The sequence below is a fragment of the Ambystoma mexicanum genome, chromosome 2q (assembly GCF_040938575.1).
Source record: "Ambystoma mexicanum isolate Mex_15411 chromosome 2q, UKY_AmexF1_1, whole genome shotgun sequence".
Lineage (NCBI taxonomy): Eukaryota > Metazoa > Chordata > Amphibia > Caudata > Ambystomatidae > Ambystoma > Ambystoma mexicanum.
Window position 1 is genome coordinate 1,250,368,796 of NC_090924.1, and position 22,124 is coordinate 1,250,390,919.

A 22,124-nucleotide genomic window follows, 5' to 3' on the forward strand; every position below is an offset into this window, starting at 1 on the left:
CAGGCACAAACACGACCGCCACAAGAAAGCAGGCGGTAGCGTCTCTGCGCCTGTAATAAATGTGCGCCAATAGGTGCGCCAACAAATAGCACCTATATACAGCCATGATGAATGTCCTATACTGTGGCCCTCCAGGACAAATGACGTGCAAAGGGGTACCCACAAACACGGCCACCCGCTGACTGAAAAATAACGTGTGCGTGTATTCCGGGGTGCGCGGGAATTCTCACACGCGATTTGGCAGGGTACGTGGATTTCAGGGGTGCGCGGGAAGTTCCACACGCGATTTGGCCGGGTACGTGCGCGGGAATTTCCACACGCGATTTGTCTGAGTACGTGGATCTCAGGGGTGCGCGGGAAGTCACACATGCGATTTGGCAGGGTACGTGGATTTCAGGGGTGCGCAGGAAGTTCCACACCCGATTTGGCTGGGTACGTGCGTGGGAATTTCCACACGCGATTTGTCTGGGTACGTGGATCTCAGGGGTGCGCGGGAAGTCACACACGCGATTTTGGCAGGGTACGTGGATTTCAGGGGTGCGCGGGAAGTTCCACACGCGATTTGGCCGGGTACGTGCGCGGGAATTTCCACACGCGATTTGTCTGGGTACGTGGATCTCAGGGGTGCGTGGGAAGTCTCACACGCGATTTGGCAGGGTACGTGGATTTCAGGGGTGCGCGGGAAGTACCACACGCGATTTGGCCGGGTACGTGCGCGGGAATTTCCACACGCGACTTGGCTGGGTACGTGGATCTCAGAGGTGCGCGGGAAGTCCCACACGCGATTTGGCAGGGTACGTGCGCGTGAATTTCCACACGTGATTTGGCTGGGTACGTGCGCGTGAAATTCTACACGCGATTTGGCTGTGTGCTCTCAGATATTCCCTGTACACCCTCCACGGCCCCTGCAGGCAGCCGACACCACAGGGGACTACCCTGCACACCTGCTCCACCAGGCCCCCACTCATGTCTCCCACCACCCCCACCCCCCAGCATCCAGGGGCAGCCTCCACCAGGCCCCCACTCATGTCTCCCACCACCCCCACCCCCCAGCATCCAGGGGCAGCCTCCACCAGGCCCCCACTCATGTCCCCCTGCACCCCCACCCCCCAGCAGTGCAGGGGCACCCTCCACCAGGCCCCCACTCATGTCAACCAACCACCCCCACCCCCCAGCCACCAGGGGCAGCCTCCACCAGGCCCCCACTCATGTCTCCCACCACCCCCACCCCCCAGCATCCAGGGGCACCCTCCACCAGGCCCCCACCCATGTCTCCCACCACCCCCACCCCCCACCTACCATGGGCAGCCTCCGCCAGGCCCCCACTCATGTCTCCCACCCACCCCCACCCCCCCAGCAGTGTGGGGCACCCTCCACCAGGCTCCCACCCAAGTCTACCACCACCCCCACCCCCCAGCCACCATGGGAAGCCCCCACCAGGCCCCCACTCATGTCCAACTCATGTCTCCCACCACCCCCACCCCCCAGCAGTGCAGGGGCACCCTCCTCCAGGCCCCACTCATGTCCCCCTGCACCCAGGTCCTCACAATCCCCAATCATGTGCGTTATGGTCAGCCTCCACAGCCAAAAGGCCCTACCAAGTAACCCATTCACCCACATGGAAATGGAAATTACATGTTACACCCCCAATGTTCATAAAGCAAATGAACCCATGTCCGTCACACACAATGGTTGCAAATGAATGGGAAAACACCCAACATGACATGCATGAAACCAATGAGATGATACTACACAGTGAAGTATGAAAACAAAATTGTATTAAAAAAAATTGAATGCAAATGAAATAAAACAAACTACAATGGCAATGAAAAAAAGATAAGCTGCATGTCCGTCCGTCCAAAAAAATCAAAACTACAAATCCAAATCCAAAAAAATGTTGTTCAAAGTCACATTAAAAATAAAATCAATCCGAGAGATGAAAATAAATGCAAAGACCATTGCTCCATGGAGAATAAATCAAAAATAAAAAAATAAAACAATCCAATGAAGAACTATGTACAAAACATCCAAGGGTCCATGAGCCCAACTGAACAAAGGAAACCTACAAAAAACCCTAACTAAAATGCAACTATATACAAAAAGTGGAGCAGTGTCCGTCGACTCCAAATCATATGAAGAAACAAATGAAACATAAAACTAAAGAACTATATACAAAGGCGGCGGGCAAGTCCAGCGGCTCACTCCGTGGTGTTCCGGGCCAGGGCATCATCAAACTCCTCGTCTATGTCCCGGAGGCGGTCCTGTTCCATGGCCCCGAGGGTCCGCAGGGACGACGCAATCTGCTCCTCCAACCCCCTGCGGATTGCCTCGAGGCACTCGGCCCGCCTCAGGGCCCTCCGCATGGAGTTCTCCGCCCTGACCATCGTGAGCCGCGCCTCTTCCGCCCGCGGCCGCTCCGCACCTATCTGCTGGCCCAACCGCAGCCACACGGAAGACACTTCCTGTCCTGGGTCCTCCTGCCCTCCGGCCGATGCCTGCCCCTCCGATGTTGATGGCCCCGAGCCATGATGCCTCCCACGTTGACTCTGCTGCTGCCTCCGACGCAACTGCCTCTGCCAGCACGATGGCATCCAGGCTGATGGAATCCACTGACGCCGTCGTGCACGTGCCCTGCCTGATGATGCCGCCACATCCTCCATCTGCTAGGGGAACAGTTGCTGTGGTGTCCACCCCTGCTGGACCTCCGACTCCCGACTGTGGCAGGGATGGGATCCCCACCGAGCTGGCTGCATTGGTCAGGGCAGGTCCACAGGGGGCCCTGGTGGCATCTGGGCCGGAAGACGGCAAGGAGAACGACCGGCGTATAGCCTCCACAGAGGAGGAGAGGGCCGCCAGATTGGCCGACACATGCAGGAAACCCCCGAACATGGAAGATCCCAATTGGGCCACGTCAGCACGGTGCTCTTCGTGATGATGTGCGTGCTCCTCCCGGGAAGCACGCACATCATCACGAATTGCACCCGCGCGCATCCCAACCCCAATCAGGACCTTCTCCATACGGACACGGGTCCCCTCATCCGCAGGTGGAGGGGAGTCATGTGACATGGACATCCCCTCTTCCTGTGGACGGGCCTGGGACGGGGCATCCCTGCTGGTGCATGGTGGTGCACTCACAGGGTCAGGGACAGCGACATGCACAGGCCCCTCCACGGTGACCTGTGCTGCCTCCTGCCCCTGCCCCTGGACTGCACCACTTGCACCAGCAGGGATGCCCCCACCAGGCCCCATGTGTGCCTCAGTGGCGGCCTCCTCCTCCTCTGTGGAAACCACCAATCTGGATGGCTCCTCACCGTCTTCCGCCATAGCAGGCCCCTGTGGGGGCTCACCCACCCCTTCCGCTGCAGCCGTGGTGGCATCCCCGCCACCTTGCTCCACAGCGCCGTCTCCGCCTTCTTCTTCACTAGCCGCTGCGTAGAGGGAGACATAGAACACAAGCATCAGGGTACTGTTCAATGGTCCCCTAGACAGGAAGCAATAGCAGATGAGTACCACTGTCAAAGTACACTTCCATCATGTCCCTCCACAACACATGGGTCAGTCCAGGCAAAACACACACAGTAACAGGCATGGTGCATGCCATGGACATTTCCATACATGTCCAATGGACTCTGGAAACATACAATGATATGGAACTCACATGCATCATGGGTCATGCCTATCACATGCACACACTTCACATCAGTCACATCCATCTGGCCTCATACACCCCAAACACAGCGGATACAAGGGTAAGTAGGCTGCATCAGTGAATCTGTGCATTGTCACACACATGTGTCATGCATCCATGGCATTCACAAGTCACAGACATGCAGGTCAGGCACACAGACATGGCTACCATATATGTACCTGGCATCAGCACCCATCCCTCGCCCCCACCCATGTCCAGGAACAGAGACTGGCATGCTCTCATGTGTAAAATCTGCATAGGGCTCCCCATGTGGCATTTAAACACATGCAACAACCATGTGGTTCACACATCACTGGTCGCACATGCATTACCATGATGTCCCTGCACACATACATGCATACATGGCCTATGTCACACATACAGGCAAGTATCAGACAACCAGCACACCGCAACATGCCCTGTCTCACACAGCAATGCTTGGACACTTACCGCTCAACTCCAGACGGGTCTCCCTCTCAAGGATCTGGGCGTGGAGCGCTGGGCGTACGCGTTCCAGGACCCTCATCTGGATGGAACTCAAGCGGCCCCGGCCCCCCTCCACGAGGCGCCGGGCCTTCACGAGGGTCCTGGACCTCAAGTCCTCCCAGCGCTTCTTGATCTTCTGGACGTCACGGGTTGCCACCCCCTCTGCGTTGATGGCAACCACACAGTCGGGCCAGATCCTCTCCCGTCCTTCCTTGCTGGCGCGGGACGATCCAAAGAGGGCATCATACTGCCCCAGGACATGCTCCACCAGGACACCAACTTCGGTGGCAGTGAAGCTGGTGCCCCTCTGCCCCTCTGGCCTGGGGTTGCCACTGGTGCCAGATGTGGAAGTGCCCGACATGGCAACCCCAGAGGCAGGAGTGGGTGGGCAACTGGGTCCTGGGGCTGGGCTGTGGAGCGATGTTATCCCAGTCGGGAGTCTTCTGTTCCAGCAGGGGTGGACACAGCAACTGGACCCCTGCAGATGGCTGATGTGCAGGCACCAAATGGCAGGGCACGGTGGCAGCAGGTAGGCAGGCAGGCAGGCAGACAGCAGCAGCAGATGGCACGTGGGAGGCTGCTCGGGGCACTGGGGGGGGCAGTAATTCGGCCTTCTGGGCAGGAGCGTGGTCTTCCGTGTGTTTTCGCGTGGCCAGCTTGATACGGGGTGATTTGGCACGTGAAAATCCTGCACGTTAGCGTGAAATTCGAGAAAAGGCCCTTAGCGCGTAAGCGCGTCAGCACGCATACGCGATTCTATTGGACCAAAGGCCCTCAGCGCGTAAGCGCGTCTGTGACGTGACCCGCACGGGTGTTTCCCTCATAGCACGTGATGACGGAGCACACGTGGAAAGACTGCACGTCAGAGTGTCATCGCGTGTAATTGGACAAAAGTGCGTATACACGCGATTGGCCTATGTACGTGTATTTCAGGGGTGCACAGGCACTTACACACGCGAGTACATCAGCGCACGTGTATACCGGGGTGCGCGGGAATTTCCACACGCTATTGGCCTGGGTACTGGATTTCAGGGTGCGCGGGAAGTTTCACACGCGAGTACATCAGCGCACGTGTATACCGGGGTGCGCGGGAATTTCCACACGCTATTGGCCTGGGTACTGGATTTCAGGGGTGCGCAGGAAGTTTCACACATGAGTACATCAGCGCACGTGTATACCGGGGTGCGCGGGAATTTCCACACGCTATTGGCCTGGGTACTGGATTTCAGGGGTGCGCAGGAAGTTTCACACGCGAGTACATCAGCGCACAAGTATACCGGGGTGCGTGGGAATTTCCACACGCTATTCGCCTGGGTACTGGATTTCAGGGGTGCGCGGGAAGTTTCACACGCTCGCCTACAACACGCGCAAAGAAACATGTACGCCAGTAGGAAGCAGGCATACGTCGACCCGCGACGCATAAATTTGCGCGCAAACAAAATAACAAGCTCAGACGCCAGGATGAATATACCGTTCCTAGCAGCAGTGGCCGTGGGTTACCAAAGGAGGAGGAGGAGGATAGTCAGGGCCAGAATATTCACACCCAGAACCAGCCTTTTCGGGATGCCTGATGACCAGGTGTATGGGAGGTACAGGTTTCCACCACACATAATACTGGACCTGGTGAGTGAGTGGGAGGATGACCTCACATCACCCACCCTGTGCTCCCAAGCACTCAGCCCCCTGGAGAAGGTCCTCAATGTACTGCACTTCTTAGCCACTGGATCATTTCAGCGGACAAGTGCCATAGTGGGTGGGGTGTCACAGGCCACGCAGTCACGCTGCCTACACCAGGTCTTGAACATCATCACTGCACGCCCATCAGTCCGCAGGCACATATACCTGCCCAGAAAACCTGCAGAAAGGCATGCTGCCGCCCTGGATTTTTACGGTGTGGCACGATTCCCCAAAGTGCTAGGTGCCATCGACTGCACCCATGTGGCTCTACGTCCCCCCAGGGCATCTGAGCACATCTATAGGAACCGCAAGCACTGGCATTCCATCAACGGGCAGGTAGTATGTAATGCCAAGGGAATCATCACCTCAGTATATGCCAACTATCCAGGGTCCACCCACGACAGCTTCATTTACCGAATGTCCACACTGAGCCGGGACCTAGAAGCTGGGCGGCATGGCGATACATGGCTGATTGGTGAGTATGAATGCCACTGCACATGCATGCATGTCAGATACTGAGCAAGGTCACAACCCCGCCAATGATACCAATCACCACCTCCACAGGGGACAGTGCCTACCCTCTCAGCCCCCACATGACGACGCCAATTCGGAACCCCACCACGCCACCCGAGGTAAGATATAACACAGCCCACATTGCAACCTGGGGCATAGTGGAGCGCACATTCGGAGTCCTTAAGTCACGCTTTCGCTCCCTTGACCGTTCTGGCGGGCAGCTGTTATACGCTCCCCCAGTAGTGTGCAGGATCATAGTGGCAGCATGTGTCCTGCATAACGTTGCAACACACCGGGGCCTGGCCGTGGACTTGGTGGTGGCCCCACATCCCCAACCACATGCACGGCCGCTGCACATGGGAGGGGAAAGGGCACGGGGGGAGGCAGCCCGTACACAGCTAGTGGCTAATTACTTCACCTAGAAATCACACCCCTGTGGAGTGGACACTGACCTGGCACATACCATCTGACAATCAATGATGACTCAACCTGACACTGATCCTGAATGTCTGGAGAATCAACCGTCAAAACCATATCAGCCTGAGATTGTTCACCTGGAAGTGTTACAATGTGTGCATCCCTACCTACACAGACACCACCAATGCAGTTTTGTGAAAAAACACATTCAAGCAGCTAAAATGAATACCCACTTGCAAAATGCAACATGAGGACAGTGCCATGTCACCCAACCCATCCCCAGCACCGCCACACGACACACCGTGCCATGTCATGCTATTTGCAGGTAAACAAAGTAATCCCCACAACATGACACAAGTGTCACAATGTACAGTGTCCCTAATTGAAACTCGCGACACCTGAAATGCTCACAGTAATGCAGGACCAACAACACACTTGAGCAGGTATTTAGCAATAACACTTATCAGCCACTGACCCTCAAAACTACCATTAACATGACATTACGAATGTAAGGAATTAGTAGTCTCACCACCTGGAAATGCCTGCACTCCCACCACTTCCAACTGTACAGTGTTGCCTCCATGTAGAGTTGTAGGTGCACTGCTGCCAACATGGACCCCATCTCCAAAGTAGAGGGCCTTGTGTAGACATGAGGAAAGGACCTGCAAATTAGGAGGTAGACACGGATGATGAGTTACACATCAATGCAACATGCAGTGTACAACACAACAGCAATATGCACTAGGAATGTATACACAGTATTGACTAGACTACCCACACATGTAGTGGGAGTCCAATGTCACCATGTACGTCAATGTCACTTGGGCACACCCTTTGCAAGCCCATGGAAACGGGAAGCAGGAGGGGTGTGTGTGACAAAAACCCAAGCATCTGAACCAAATACATGACAAGCCTGCATGTGCCCAGCCACAATGCAGCGTATGCCCACAGGAGCCACGGAAGGCAACACATTGTCCCAAAAAAAAAAAAAAAAAGAAAAAAAAAATCAAAAATGGCCATTAATGGGCCCGGGGTGGTTGGGGAGGCCACCCAGGAGGTCCGAGGACAGGGTGCACACCAAAACCCACCTGTGTGGATCTTGGAAAAAAAAAAACACCTCCATGGGCTCATGGCCCACACGGCTACCCTATTGTGGGAGTATCACTGCTGTCGCTATTATCACCCTGTGCAGCTGCATCCGGAGGTGGTTGCACTATGGGAGGCAGCCCACGCAAGGCCCTAGTCTGTTCCTCCATGGCTGTAAGCATGCGGGTGTGGTAGGTCTCGTTCTGGAGGATGAGTGTGCGGAGGTCCCCATGCAACAACTCACGGGATGCCCGGACCTCCGCCCTAGTTGCCTGCATCTCAGCTGAGAGCGTACGGGTGAGACGCTCCAGCTGCTGTTCTGTCCTTCAGTTTGTTGAAGCCTCAAGCTCAACAAGAGTCGTCCTGAGGTGAAGGAGCTCCTGCCTCAGGGCTTCCCTATGGCCCTGGGACTCTATGGAGATGGCTTCCTGCAGAGTCGCCAGTGCCGCCCGCCTGTCCCTGTTGGACGCCAACATGTCCTCCCTGTGTGACTGGCAGATGGAGTCGGTTGCCTGCTGTAGTCGCTCCATCAGCCTTTCGGGGGGGAATATGGAAGTGGCCACCCTATCCATGGCCTGAGCCATCATCTCTGATGATTCTGCCTGTTGGGTTGCCATACCGTAAATTGATTGCTCCCATGCGGTATTGCCAGGTGGCGTATGGCCACCACGTCGCCGGGCACCACACCTGTCTGGGGCAAGGCGAACTGCGCCTTTCTGTGCCGGCACTGCCTGAGGCTGCAGGACTGCATTCCCCCTCTGATCTGCTGGCCCAGGAACAGGATCAGATGTCGCGGAGTGTGACCCTGCATCCGTAACCACCAAAGGCGTAGCAGCCAACACTGACATCCCCATTGAGGGTTCAGACCCTGGTGCAGGTGGGTGGGACAGAACAGAATCCTTCCCAGGAACACTCACCTGCGACGGCACATAGGTCTCATCATCCGAATCAACACCAGAGTACAGCTCGGGGGAGGTGCAGCCAGAGACACCCCTTGAGAGCACGACCTGCAGCAGTTGTGGGTTCTCACCCACCACCACACCACGTCCCTCACTGGTGGTCGGTCGGCCCTCGGACCCCTCCTGGGTCTGCACCATCTCCACAACCCCAGCAGTATCAGGTGCGTCTTCCCCTGCAAAGACATAAAAGAAAACAAATGGAAACAGGCATTAGCACCATGGCACACAATGTGGCCTGAGAAGCAAGAGAACCAGTACTTGATTGACACATGTCCCACATGACTAAAACCCTCCCATGCATGCACCCTCACTGCGTATGAAGGGCAGGCAAATGGCACACACTGATGACACCAAGATGGAAGATGAACACATTTTCTGCATGCTGCCTGGCAGTGGCATCACACATTGGCCTGTGATTGCCAGGTGAAATACACATGCCATCACACAGATGGCATGTACCATTGCTATTGAGTGAAGATGGAGAGGAGGGCAGCACTTATTCATTCAGTCCAGTTCCCGCATGTAATAGCTTTTCTAATTCAAACAGGTCTGATTTTTCACCTGGAGCTGCCAGTCCAAAATGGTCCGATTGCACAGGGACATGTGTGAACAAATGATATCCAGGTAACAAAGTCACTCCACTTTACCGTAGCCATGTCAGACATGTGACTACAGGACTGAGAAATGCCTAGTAAAAGTGGTGGAATGCAAACAATCTGCCTGAATGAACAGAGAAAAATAAGCAACAATGTTGTGGCAAGGTGACACTTCAAGGGCAACTGTCGTGCTGTTGGCCTAGATGTCTACTGTTGGCAGAAGGGATACTGCTATGGCCAAATGCTGCTGCGCAGAATGTATTACATGAAGCACATGGGTGACCCAAACGACTCAGGCGCACACACCCTCACCTGGCACACAAACAGAAGCCCTCACACACACACCATGCACATGGATGACACACACATGCATGTGCACTCACCGGACAAAGCCTCATAATCAGGCAGATCTCCCACGCCTTGGATCTGTTCCTCCGTGACGTAGGTCCCAGCGACTGACTCATGTGGAGTGAGTTCTATGTCTTCTACTGGAGACCCACCTCCAGTCACTAGAGTTGCGGCATGACTTGAGGCCAGCTTATTCTTTGCCCTGCGCTTTAGGTCATTTCAGCACTTATAGCAATCATTGGCTGTGCGCCTCACGATTCCAAGGGCACTTACGATGTCCGCAACGGTCTGCCAGTGTGCCTGGCGTTGTGCAGGTGTGGTCTTGGATCCTGCAACAATGACCATCTCGTTATCATGTGCGGACACATACTCGACAAGTGCATTCAGTTCGGCATCCGTGAAGCTGGGCTTCCTCGACGGGCCGGACTGTATAGCCGTGTCTGGGGCATCAGCCTGTGCCGGACGAGCACTCTTCCTCTTCCGCTTGGAAGGTGGTGGTGATCCTGAGTGTCCTGCGCCGCTCTGGACACTAGGGGCAGGAGCCCTGGTGGACTCTGTATCAGGAGTGTGGGATTGCACACTCAGCATGGGAGTTGGTGCAGGCATTGGCTCAAGTGTAATGGTGTCAGGGGGAATGTCAGCAGGATGGACTAGGACTGACACTGTCCTGGCTGGGCGTGTGAGATCTGGGGTGGATGGAGCCGCAGCCGCCCCTGCAGCCTCTCCACCCTGCCTACTTGGGGCAGCAGATGACCTTGCTGCCCCTGATCCACGTGGCCTGATGACATCAACGCGCACCAGCGCACGTGTCATAGGCCTGCTGACCTGGAAGTCAGCCATGGAGTCAGCCAGGTCTGGTGCCACAATGGGCTGGTCCAACAAGGGCTGAGCATGGATGGTGTCAGCCACATCAGCCTCAGCCAGGGGGGGGGGATTATGGGTGCCCTTGACTGGTCCTCCACACATGGGGGGACAGGGTCACCCTGCAAGTAACGACCACGTCCCCTACCGGATCCACCACGGCCACCACTTGTGGCTCGTCCACCTTTGCCACCCTTACGGAATCCTCGCCTCCCAACCATGGCACTGATGTTAATGTGCGTATGGGAGTGGCTGTAAACTATTGTCCTGGGCAATTGGGGGTCAAAGGGGTTGGGTACCAGATGGTAATTGTACCCTAGTGCTCTAGCAAGGCTGAATGTGACCCCTGGGGAAAGATGGCGGGTCACGCAACGCACAGGAAGCCCAAAAAAGGGAGATAACGTGCACACAACCCCTCCTAGACCACGTGTGCGAAAAAAAAAACCTGCACTACGCTGTGGCACCCAGTAACACAAGAATGAACGTATGCGTGTCACACGCAGCCTAGAATGACCTCTGAAGGGGTAGGCTACACACGGGGCAAGCACAGATGTTAGATACGTGCGTGACTCACCGTCTGCCAGGAAAAAGAGCGTGAAAAAGAAGCGCGTTTGGTTGGCAACACCCCCGCCAAAAGAAGATTTGTATGCTGTCTGAGGAGACAGGACAACAGTAGAAGGGAACACTGTTTGAGGGAACAGGCCCAGGAAAACCAGAAAAAGAGAAAAAAGAGAAAAAGCTGTCAGAGGTAACAGGGAGTACGAATTTGAAACGCTGTTAAGTAAATCGCGTGTGAAACGACAAGAAGTGCAGAATTCACCCACTCGCTCTCCACGAAAAGCACGTACAAGGAAATGGTGTTCTACACGTACCTTTTATGCAGGCCCACACGTCCAGCGTCACTTACGCGGCGTGTACGTGCTAGGGCCATTTCCACCAATTACACACTTTGTCACTTCTGCGTGTAGGGCCATTTACACCAATTACACGCTTTGTCACTTCCGCGTGTACGCGCTAAGGCCATTTCCACCAATTACACGCTTTGTCACTTCTGCGTGTAGGGCCATTTCCACCAATTACACGCTTTGTCACTCTGCGTGTAGGGCCATTTCCACCAATTACACGCTTTGTCACTTCCGCATGTACGCGCTAAGGCCATTTCCCACCAATTACACGCTTAGTCACTTCTGCGTGTAGGGCCATTTCCACCAATTACACGCTTTGACACTCGGACGTGTCTTTCATTTTTTTAACATGCAACATTTCCAACGTGTGCCCTATTCAACGTGCACGTGACTTCATAGACGCGCATACACTGGTGGCCTTTGGGCCAATGAATGTACAGTGTGCTGACGCGTTTACGCGCTAAGGGCCTTTCCTCGAATTACACGCAGACGTGTTGGATTTTGACGAGCAAAATCACTCCGTATCAAGCTGGCCACGCGTTCACACACGGAAGACCACGCTCGTCCCACCTGCCATCTGCTGCTGCCTGACTGCCTGCTGCCCACGTGCCCTGCCATTTGCTGCCTGCACATCAGCCAGGGGTGCTGTTACTGTGACCACCCCTGCTGGAACCGAAGACTCCCGACTGCTTTTCCATCGCCCCACAGCCCAGCCCCAGGACCCAGTTGCCCACCCACTCCTGCCTCTGGGGTTGCCATGTCGGGCACTGCAACATCTGGCACCAGTGGCAACCCCCGGCCAAGGAGGCAGAGGGGCACCAGCTTCACTGCCACCGAAGATGGTGTCCTGGTGGAGCATGTCCTGGGGCAGTATGATGCCCTCTTCGGAAGGTTGCGCGCCGACAAGGAAGGACAGACTCTGATCTGAATGGACATCGTGACTGCCATCAACGCGGAGGAGGTGGCAGTCCGCGACTATGAACGTGTCAGGAAGCGCTGGGAGGACTTCAGGTCCAGGACCCTCAACAAGGCCCGGCGCCTCCTGAAGGCAGCGGATGCTAAGGGGCGCCGGCGCCACTTGTTGGAAGATCAGATGAGGGTCCTGGAACGCATATCCCCAGCGCTCCACATCCAGGTCCTTGAAAAGCAGACCCGTCTGGAGTCGAGCGGTAAGTGTACATGCATACTGATTGTAAGCTGTGCGTGTGGTGGTGTGCCAGGAGTGTGCAGGTTGAACATGTATTTTTATGTGGCCAAGTAGGGGGGGTGTACAGGGCCGTGAGGGTGACAAATGCGAGGGGTCTCATGTGTGACACATGAATGGTGCTTGTGTGTGTGGGCTTGCATGGCACAGGATGTGGAGGAATGATTGTCAGGTGTGACATGGATGTCGATCAAAATACTGCGACAGTTGGCGGAGGTGCACACATGCATGCAAGTTTGGTGTTGTGTGTGCATGTGTAGTGTACTCCCTATGTTGCATGTGATGTGTGGATGACCTTTGGCTGCTCATGCTGTTGTATGTGAATGGATGGTGCTGGCTGTTGCAATATGGCTGTGGTATCGCTCATGTGTGCACGTTGAAATGACATGTGTGTTGGGGATTGTGATGCCATGTCTGAGGTTTACCAATGCCACTCATGTATAACTGTCATGTGTGTATGAGTCCATTTTACAGTGCCCTGATGCCTGTGTTTTTTTTCTCCCTGTCTGCAGCGTCAACTGATGAAGAGGGCGGAGAAGGTGCTGTGGAGCACAGCGGCAGGGGTCGCACCACCAACCGGAGATGCAAGGCCCGGATCCCCTCCCAGGTTGTGATCTCGTCGGGGAGTGAGGAGTCCGGTGCCGCGTCCCAGGCCGCAGCTGCCGAGGGGAGGTCCAAGAGGCGGAGGTTGGAGTTGGACTCCTCGGCAGCAGAAGGGGCAGCTGGGACCCCACAGGGCCCAACGGAGGAAGATGGCACGGAGTCATCCAGGTTGGTGGGGGGTTTGGTGGAGGAGGAGGCCGTGCAAGCAACAGTGGCGGGGTCTGGAGGTGGGGATTCCACTGGTGCTAGTGGTGCAGTGCAGGATCAGGGACAGGAGGCAGCACAGGCCGCCGCAGAGGTGCCTGTGTGAATCCTGTCCCTGCTCCTGTCATTGCATCATCTTGCACCAGCGGGGATGCCTACCTCCAGACCCGTTCTCAGGGAGAGGATTGGCTTACAACACCTGGCCTTCTTCTCCCTGTGGATGTGGCTATCCTGCACCAGGTTGAGCCTGTCCAGGGTGGGGTGGCGTTGCGTCAACGGGCCATGCGAGCTGACCTGCAGTCTTTTCATGATGAATCTGCACGTCTTCTCGCATGGCTCGTTGACTGCGTTGACCCACTGGGACAGCTCACCAGGGATGGATTCCTCCGTTTCCTGGACCTTGTTCCGACCCCCTTCTCCACAGAACCCCCTATGCCCCAGTCGTCCTCCATGCCATCTTCCCACCCATGTGTCACCTGGGTGCCCTGTGGAGCTGCCTCCGACCGTGCGGCCAGGCTGGTGGACAACAGATCCCTGCCACAGTCGGGAGTCGGACGTCCAGCAGGGGTGGCCACATCAACGACTGCACCCCAGCTGGAGGAGGATGTGCAGGCACCATCGGACAGGGCACATGGACAGCAGCAGCTGCAGCAGCAGGAGGCTGTAGGTGGGAGCCACGATAGCTCGGGGCCTTCAACATCGGAGGGGCAGACATCGGCCGGAGGGCAGGAGGACCCTGGACGGGAAGTGTCTTCCGTGTGGCAGCGGTTGGGCCACGCCATAGATGCGGAGCGGCGGCGGGCGGAAGAGGCGCGGCTCACGATGGTCAGGGCGGAGAACTCCATGCGGAGGGCCCTGAGGCGGGCCGAGTGCCTCGAGGCAATCCGCAGGGAGTTGGAGGTGAACATGTCGGCGTCCCTGCGGACCCTCGGGGCCATGGAACAGGACCGCCTCCGGGACATAGACGAGGAGTTCGATGATGCCCTGGCCCGGAACACCACTAAGTGAGCCGCTGGACTGGGCCGCCGCCATTGTATATAGTTATTTAGTGATAGGTTTCCTTTGTAGTTTATTTTTATTTGGAGTCGACGGACACTGCTCCACCTTTTGTATATAGTTCCATTTTAGATAGGTTTTTTGGTAGGTTTCATTTCTTCTCTTGGGATGATGGACCCTGAATACTTTGTACATAGTTGGACTTTGGATTTGGATATTTTTTTTACTATGAATATTTTTTCCCATGGAGCAATGGTTTTCTATTTCTTTTTTCCCTTCATTTCCTTTTCATGGACTTGAACTTTGGAAGATATTTTTTTGGATTATCATTTATTGATTTTAATTTGAAAAGGGACAGGCAGCTTAATTTTGTAATTTTTTTACTTGTGTATTTTGGTTAATTTTGATTGCCATTGCTGTTGTTTTTAATACATTATTTGGATTTTTTCATTCTTCAATGTGTGGTTTCATCTCATTGTTTTCATGCATGTCATGATATGGGTTTTCAGGTTCACTTGCAACCATTGTGTGTGTGTGAGACACATGTGTTGATTTACATTGTTTCCATTTGAGTAGTATCATGGGCACATGTAATACTTGGTTGTGTCTTTGGGCTGTGGTGGCTGGCCATGAGGCACATGCTTGAGGATTGTCAGGGCCTGTGGGCAGGGGGACATGAGTGGGGGCCTGGCGGAGGCTGCCCATGGTGGGTGGGGGATGGCGGTGGTGGGAGAAATGGGTTGGGGCCTGGTGGAGGGTGCCCCTGCACTGCTGGGGGGTGGGGGTGGTGGGAGACATGAGTGGGGGCCTGGTGGAGGGTGCCCCTGCACTGCTGGGGGGTGGGGGTGGTGGGAGACATGAGTGGGGTCCTGGTGGAGGGTGCCCCTGCACTGCTGGGGGGGGTGGGGGTGGTGGGAGACATGAGTGGGGGCCTGGCAGGGGCTGCCCATGGTGGCTGGGGGGTGGGGGGGTGGTAGACACGGGTGGGAGCCTGGTGGAGGGTGCCCCTGCACTGCTGGGGGGTGGGGGTGGGTGGGAGACATGAGTGGGGGCCTGGCGGAGGCTGCCCATGGTGGCTGGGGGGTGGGGGTGGTGGGAGACATGGGTGGGGGCCTGGTGGGGGCTGCCCATGGTGGCTGGGGGGTGGGGGTGGTGGTAGACATGGGTGGGAGCCTGGTGGAGGGTGCCCCACACTGCTGGGGGGTGGGGGTGGGTGGGAGACATGAGTGGGGGCCTGGCGGAGGCTGCCCATGGTGGCTGGGGGGTGGGGGTGGTGGGAGACATGGGTGGGGGCCTGGTGGAGGGTGCCCCTGCACTGCTGGGGCGTGGGGGTGGTGGGAGACATGAGTGGGGGCCTGGTGGAGGGTGCCCCTGCACTGCTGGGGGGGGTGGGGGTGGTGGGAGACATGAGTGGGGGCCTGGTGGAGGGTGCCCCTGCACTGCTGGGGGGGTGGGGGTGGTGGGAGACATGAGTGGGGGCCTGGCGGGGGCTGCCCATGGTGGCTGGGGGGTGGGGGGTGGTAGACACGGGTGGGAGCCTGGTGGAGGGTGCCCCTGCACTGCTGGGGGGTGGGAGACATGAGTGGGGGCCTGGTGGAGGGTGCCCCACACTGCTGGGGGGGTGGGGGTGGTGGGAGACATGAGTGGGGGCCTGGCGGAGGCTGCCCATGGTGGGTGGGGGGTGGGGGTGGTGGGAGACATGGGTGGGGGCCTGGTGGAGGGTGCCCCACACTGCTGGGGGGGTGGGGGTGGTGGGAGACATAAGTGGGGGCCTGGCAGAGGATGTCCATGGTGGGTGGGCAGTGGGGGTGGTGGGAGACATGGGTGGGGGCCTGGTGGAGGGTGCCCCTGGATGCTGGGGGGTGGGGGTGGTGGGAGACATGAGTGGGGGCCTGGCGGAGGCTGCCCATGGTGGGTGGGGGGTGGGGGTGGTGAGAGACATGGGTGGGGGCCTGGTGGAGGGTGCCCCACACTGCTGGGGGGGTGGGGGTGGTGGGAGACATGAGTGGGGGCCTGGCGGAGGCTGCCCATGGTGGGTGGGGGGTGGGGGTGGTGGGAGACATGGGTGGGGGCCTGGTGGAGGGTGCCCCACGCTGCTGGGGGGGTGGGGGTGGTGGGAGACATGAGTGGGGGCCTGGCGGAGGGTGCCCCTGCACTGCTGGGGGGTGGGGGTGGGTGGGAGACATGAGTGGGGGCCTGGTGGAGGGTGCCCCACACTGCTGGAGGGGTGGGGGTGGTGGTAGACATGGGTGGGAGCCTGGTGGAGGGTGCCCCACACTGCTTGGGGGGGTGGGGGTGGGTGGGAGACATGAGTGGGGGCCTGGCGGAGGCTGCCCATGGTGGCTGGGAGTTGGGGGTGGTGGGAGACATGAGTGGGGGCCTGGTGGAGGGTGCCCCACACTGCTGGGGGGGTGGGGGTGGTGGGAGACATGAGTGGGGGCCTGGCGGAGGGTGCCCCTGGATGCTGGGGGGTGGGGGTGGTGGGAGACATGAGTGGGGGCCTGGCGGGGGCTGCCCATGGTGGCTGGGGGGTGGGGGGTGTTAGAGATGGGTGGGAGCCTGGTGGAGGGTGCCCCTGCACTGCTGGGGGGTGGGGGTGGGTGGGAGACATGAGTGGGGGCCTGGTGGAGGGTGCCCCACACTGATGGGGGGGTGGGGGTGGTGGGAGACATGAGTGGGGGCCTGGCGGAGGCTGCCCATGGTGGGTGGGGGGTGGGGGGTGTTAGACATGAGCAGGTGTGCAGGGTAGTCCCCTGTTTTGTGGGCTGCCTGCAGGGGCTGTGGAGGGTGTACAGGAAACACCTGTGAGGACCCACCCAGCCTAATCGCGTGTGTAACTTCCCGCGCACCCCTCTAATACACGTACCTAGCCAAATCGCGTGTGATAATTCCAGCGCACCCCTGTAATACACGTACCCAGCCAAATCGCGTGTGATTATTCCCGCGCACCCCTGTAATACACGTACCCAGCCAAATCGCGTGTGACAATTCCCGCGTACCCCTGTAATACACGTACCCTGGCTAATCGTGTGTACAACTTCACGCGTACCCCTGTCATGCACGTACCCAGCCAAATCGCGTGTGATAATTCCCGCGTACCCCTGTAATACACGTACCCTGGCTAATTGCGTTTAAAACTTCACGCGTACCCCTGTCATACACGTACCCTGGCTAATCGCATGTAATACTTCCCGCGTACCCCTGATATGAACGTTACCCGCTTTGCGTTCCTTGTTTGGCAGCCCTGTAAACTGGTCCAGGGTTGGCGCAGCCCTTTGCGATGATGTAGCGATTTTGATGGCTTTTCCTTGCGCGAGGGCGTTCTTGGGGGCGTTACTGGCGCTGCTGCAGGGTCGCTGCGATACTCTGCACCACGGCTGGTTTGGGAGCCTGAAATCCATGAATACGCTGTGCGCGGAAATCGGTTTTGGCGCACGCGCCTGGCGCAGACAATCGCACGCGGACACTCTGTGCCAGCCGCTTGAGACACTTTTCTGCGAAATTCTATGAATTACCCTGTAAATGTTTTCACAACTAAGTAAGCTGAGGAACAGCTAGAACTGCTCGAACTGCCAGGAACAACTGCCTCTGCTACAGCTCTTCTTCTCTTCTTCACTCCGGATCTGTAAGAATGTCAGTGGTGGTTTGAAAGGTACTGCGGCTGCATGGGGCTACCTGAATAATTATCTTCTTGCTCCACGTTATAAAGCTGCGTATCTCATTGTTCAAAGCAATCTTCTATTTCAGAATGTAGTCATCTCTGTGAATGCTGGAGCTATGGCAAATGGTGTGCCAGCAAGTGACTATACTTTGCCTTCAAACCACATATTTCTATATTAGAAGACTTACAATTATCAGTTTTTTGGCATCACAGATGTCATACAGTATGCTGCAGTGCAATGTCTGTGAGAACCCGTTGGCCGTGTTTACAGATGAAGACATATTGCAGCGCCACTGCACAAGTTCTTTTTGAATAGTGTATCAGACGTTCGCTATATATACATTGGATTTGGTATTGTACTGTTATTGGCAAACCTTTTTCCGGTTGCCTTATTGACAAGCAAAAAGCAGGCAATAGAGAGGATATTTCGGGCGAGTTAATCTCATGGGCTTCCATTCCCAATGTGTGTCCAAATCCCTGCCCACGCTTTGTAATACGTATTGTAATTGCCTGCTAGCAAGATTATGTACAGTGCTGTAATGTTCAATTGTTAACATTCACCGTCCAATTTTGCCGGCCCCCAAGAAGTGGAAAAGTGAAGTAGGAAAGCTTATGTTTTGGGGCAGATTTCTTTACATAACAGAGCGCTTTAAATTGCATTGGAGAAGTACATTCGACTTGAGACGTGGAAAGCGATAGAACAATAGTACCTGAAGACAAGAAGAAGTAGTTCAGTACGTGCAGACTCGATCAATGACGAGGAAGAAGGATGCTAAAATTGCTGATTATATAAATGCAAGTGTGCATTTGAACTGTGGCTCACCCTGGACACACTTTATAGATATTTTAGCAGGAGTACAATCTAAGTTGAGAGCCTCAGGATTCTTTGAATTGGACTTTGGAAAGTTTTGATGTGCTAAATATGCCAAATCCAGAATTTGAGTTCGACGACTGGAGAAGGGACCAGTTTCCTGATTGTTTCCTTCCTCACTGAGTTTCTCTTCGGTTTACACCATGGTCCTGTTAGATGCTGATGCCCATAGGCTGCTTCTCGCTGTTTTCGTTTTTATAATCAGAGCTCATCCTGCTCTTGTTGGGCGTAGTACTAACATACGTGTGTTTCTGTAGGATCCTAAAAATGGCCCTGCAATTAGGAGGATACTTGCAGCGATAGTTGAACAGATCTTGCAGCTACCTTATCATCTAACAGAGTTGCCTGATTAAAAAGGTTTTTTCCTTCCTTAAAATAGTACACATGCCCAATGTGGACTGTCGAGAATAATGTGATTCCAAAAAATGAGCAACCTAAACAATGTGTGGAGAATTGAAAGTGGTGGGGACTGATGTATTGGTGCACAATATATGCATGCTCAACATTAATTATTGTTTTTATGATTTTGCTAATTCATACCGTCTACTTCATTGATCCCAAAAAGGTAGGATTCCCGTTGATTCTTCCCACTCCAGTGACTTACGCAGAATTATCTGTTGCAAAGAGACCAAGGCCATATGTGATTATTCCAACACCAGTGATACATGTAAGGTCACCCATTTCTCTGAGAAATGTTCCTATGATTCCCCCTGTAGGAAGAACCTTTATGGATATACTTCATGAGCATTATGCATGCACCCTCCTTGTAAGAGGGAGACACAAGAGAAGCACAAGGGAAGATGATTATGAATTAAATAATAATCTAGACAGTACAGCACATTTGGGGAATAACATGTGTAACCAGCACATGAAAGAGGTTGGAAAAAGGACATCTCAGGAGAGTTGCTATGTTTGTGCTCTCCTACCTTATACTATGAGAAAATCCGAGAAATGCATAGCTATTGAAGTAGCAGTCCAGGCAGCTTGTTGCCTGACACACCTTGCACTCTGCCATACAAGAGGTCTTTTCCAGGGTCGAACAGCAACCTTGGTATGGGTGACTGAATGGACAGCTCCAGAAGAAGATGATTACGTGCAAGATTTAAAGCCAAGAGAGAGACCACACACCAGAGATCATGTGTTAAAATACGAACAGCCTGGGATTAAGGGAGCAGGAATCAGATAGGAAATAAATGAAAAGCTCAATTGTCAAGGAAAGAATGATGAAGAAATACAAAGATGCAAGGAGAGAGGCCAGATGCAAATCGGGGGAACAGTACTTTCTCCAGATGGTTGGGAGGAAGGCATAGTTGTATGTAGAGCGGTGGCAGTAACAGGACATCACGAACAAAAAAAGTTGGAGAGAATCAGCAGTGTGGTCGAATCTTCGATGTACCCGGAATGAAGGATGGGACAGTAGTGATAATGGACCACTGCTGGGCCTGTGGATCCAGAGAATATATGAAGTTGCCCATGGACTGGGAGGGCTGTGTTCTATAGTATTTTACCATGTTCCAGCATTGGTGATTTCAAATATTGACCTGAACTTTGGAGAATTTTCAAAAGCAGATGCTCACCAGAGAAAGAGGAAATCAGTTAAATTCCTCTATCGAACAAAGAGGGAGAACTACTTTTCAGCTAAATCAATAGAAGCCTTTATCTCTATTCTGTATGAACACAGGTTGTTCAGTCAGACTTCTGGAGTATTCGTGACAATCTTCATACAAGGGATCCAGATGATGGTGAATGCCAAACGGTTACAGATTACCAGTTGATCAAACCAACATAAAGGGATTCAATGCTATCAAGGAGGTATTGAGAGACATAATACTGAAGACTCTTCAGAATAGATATGTCTTGGATATGATTATAGCCAAGGATGTAGGTGTTTGTGCCAAAATCAGAGAATCATGTTGCACATAAATACCTTCTCACGATGAAGAGAATGGGACTTTGACAGAGCCATAACAATGGTGACGAACTTGCACATCAAGATGGAAGATGAAGTGGAAGATATTGCAGATGACAACTGGTTTGCATCAATCTTCTCATGGGTTCCACAATGGATGGCAAATATATTCAGGTTCCTTGGAGCATTGTTGGAGATAATCATGTTCAGATTCTGTGTGATCAGAATAATAATTACACAGTGCAAGAAGACCGCAAAGAAAGCAGTAGGAATGAAGATCATGATCGATGTTGAGTCAGGGTTTTGTGCAAAGAGCTGACAGAGGAAGAAATCAGAAAATATATAGAGGCCAGCATTCATACACCTCAGGGAACGAAGTTCCTGTATCCCAGAAACAGAAAGAAGTATATGGGAAGATGGATCTACTGCAGCCTGAATGGACAATGTAGTCTCATTACCTGGAGTGTTGATGAGCATGCAATATCAGCAAGATTTCTGAAAGGAGTAATGAAGATATGGACTCTGAATAAGCACTTTTTCAGACTAGGATGTCTATATGCATAGACTGATGGGAGAGCGGATGATGAATCAACCACAGGGGCAAGTGTAGAGGAGGACCCAAGTGCCTCTACCAGAAGTCCCGCTCCCATATTGCATATATGCTGGAAACCAGAAATTGCGACATGCGCAACGCCAGTGATGATACCTATACCGCGAAGAGTCCTTGAAACAAGGTATCCATTGAGAAAACCCTATATGCTGTACCCGCAAAGAAATGACAGTCTTCTGAAGGAAGTTCCGGAGGAAGTGTAAATATGAGTGAAAGATGAGACTGGTGACGTTGAAGAAGAATTCAGCAATGACGCAGAAATGACGCACACAGAAGAAATGCCAATGAAGAGAGTATATAGACCTTATAGAATCTGATGGCGAAGTTAACAATTGAGCAACATTTCATGAGCAAAATGAAGACTGCATGTCCGGAGAACACTGAAGAAAATGAATAGCCGTTTTATAATTGTACAGATGCTGAATGCAAGTAGACTAAGTGATCATAAGGCTGGTTATACGTAGTGAATAGACTGCATGTGGTGCTGCCAATCTGGATGTTCCACAAAGCATTTTAGCAAACTTGGACGA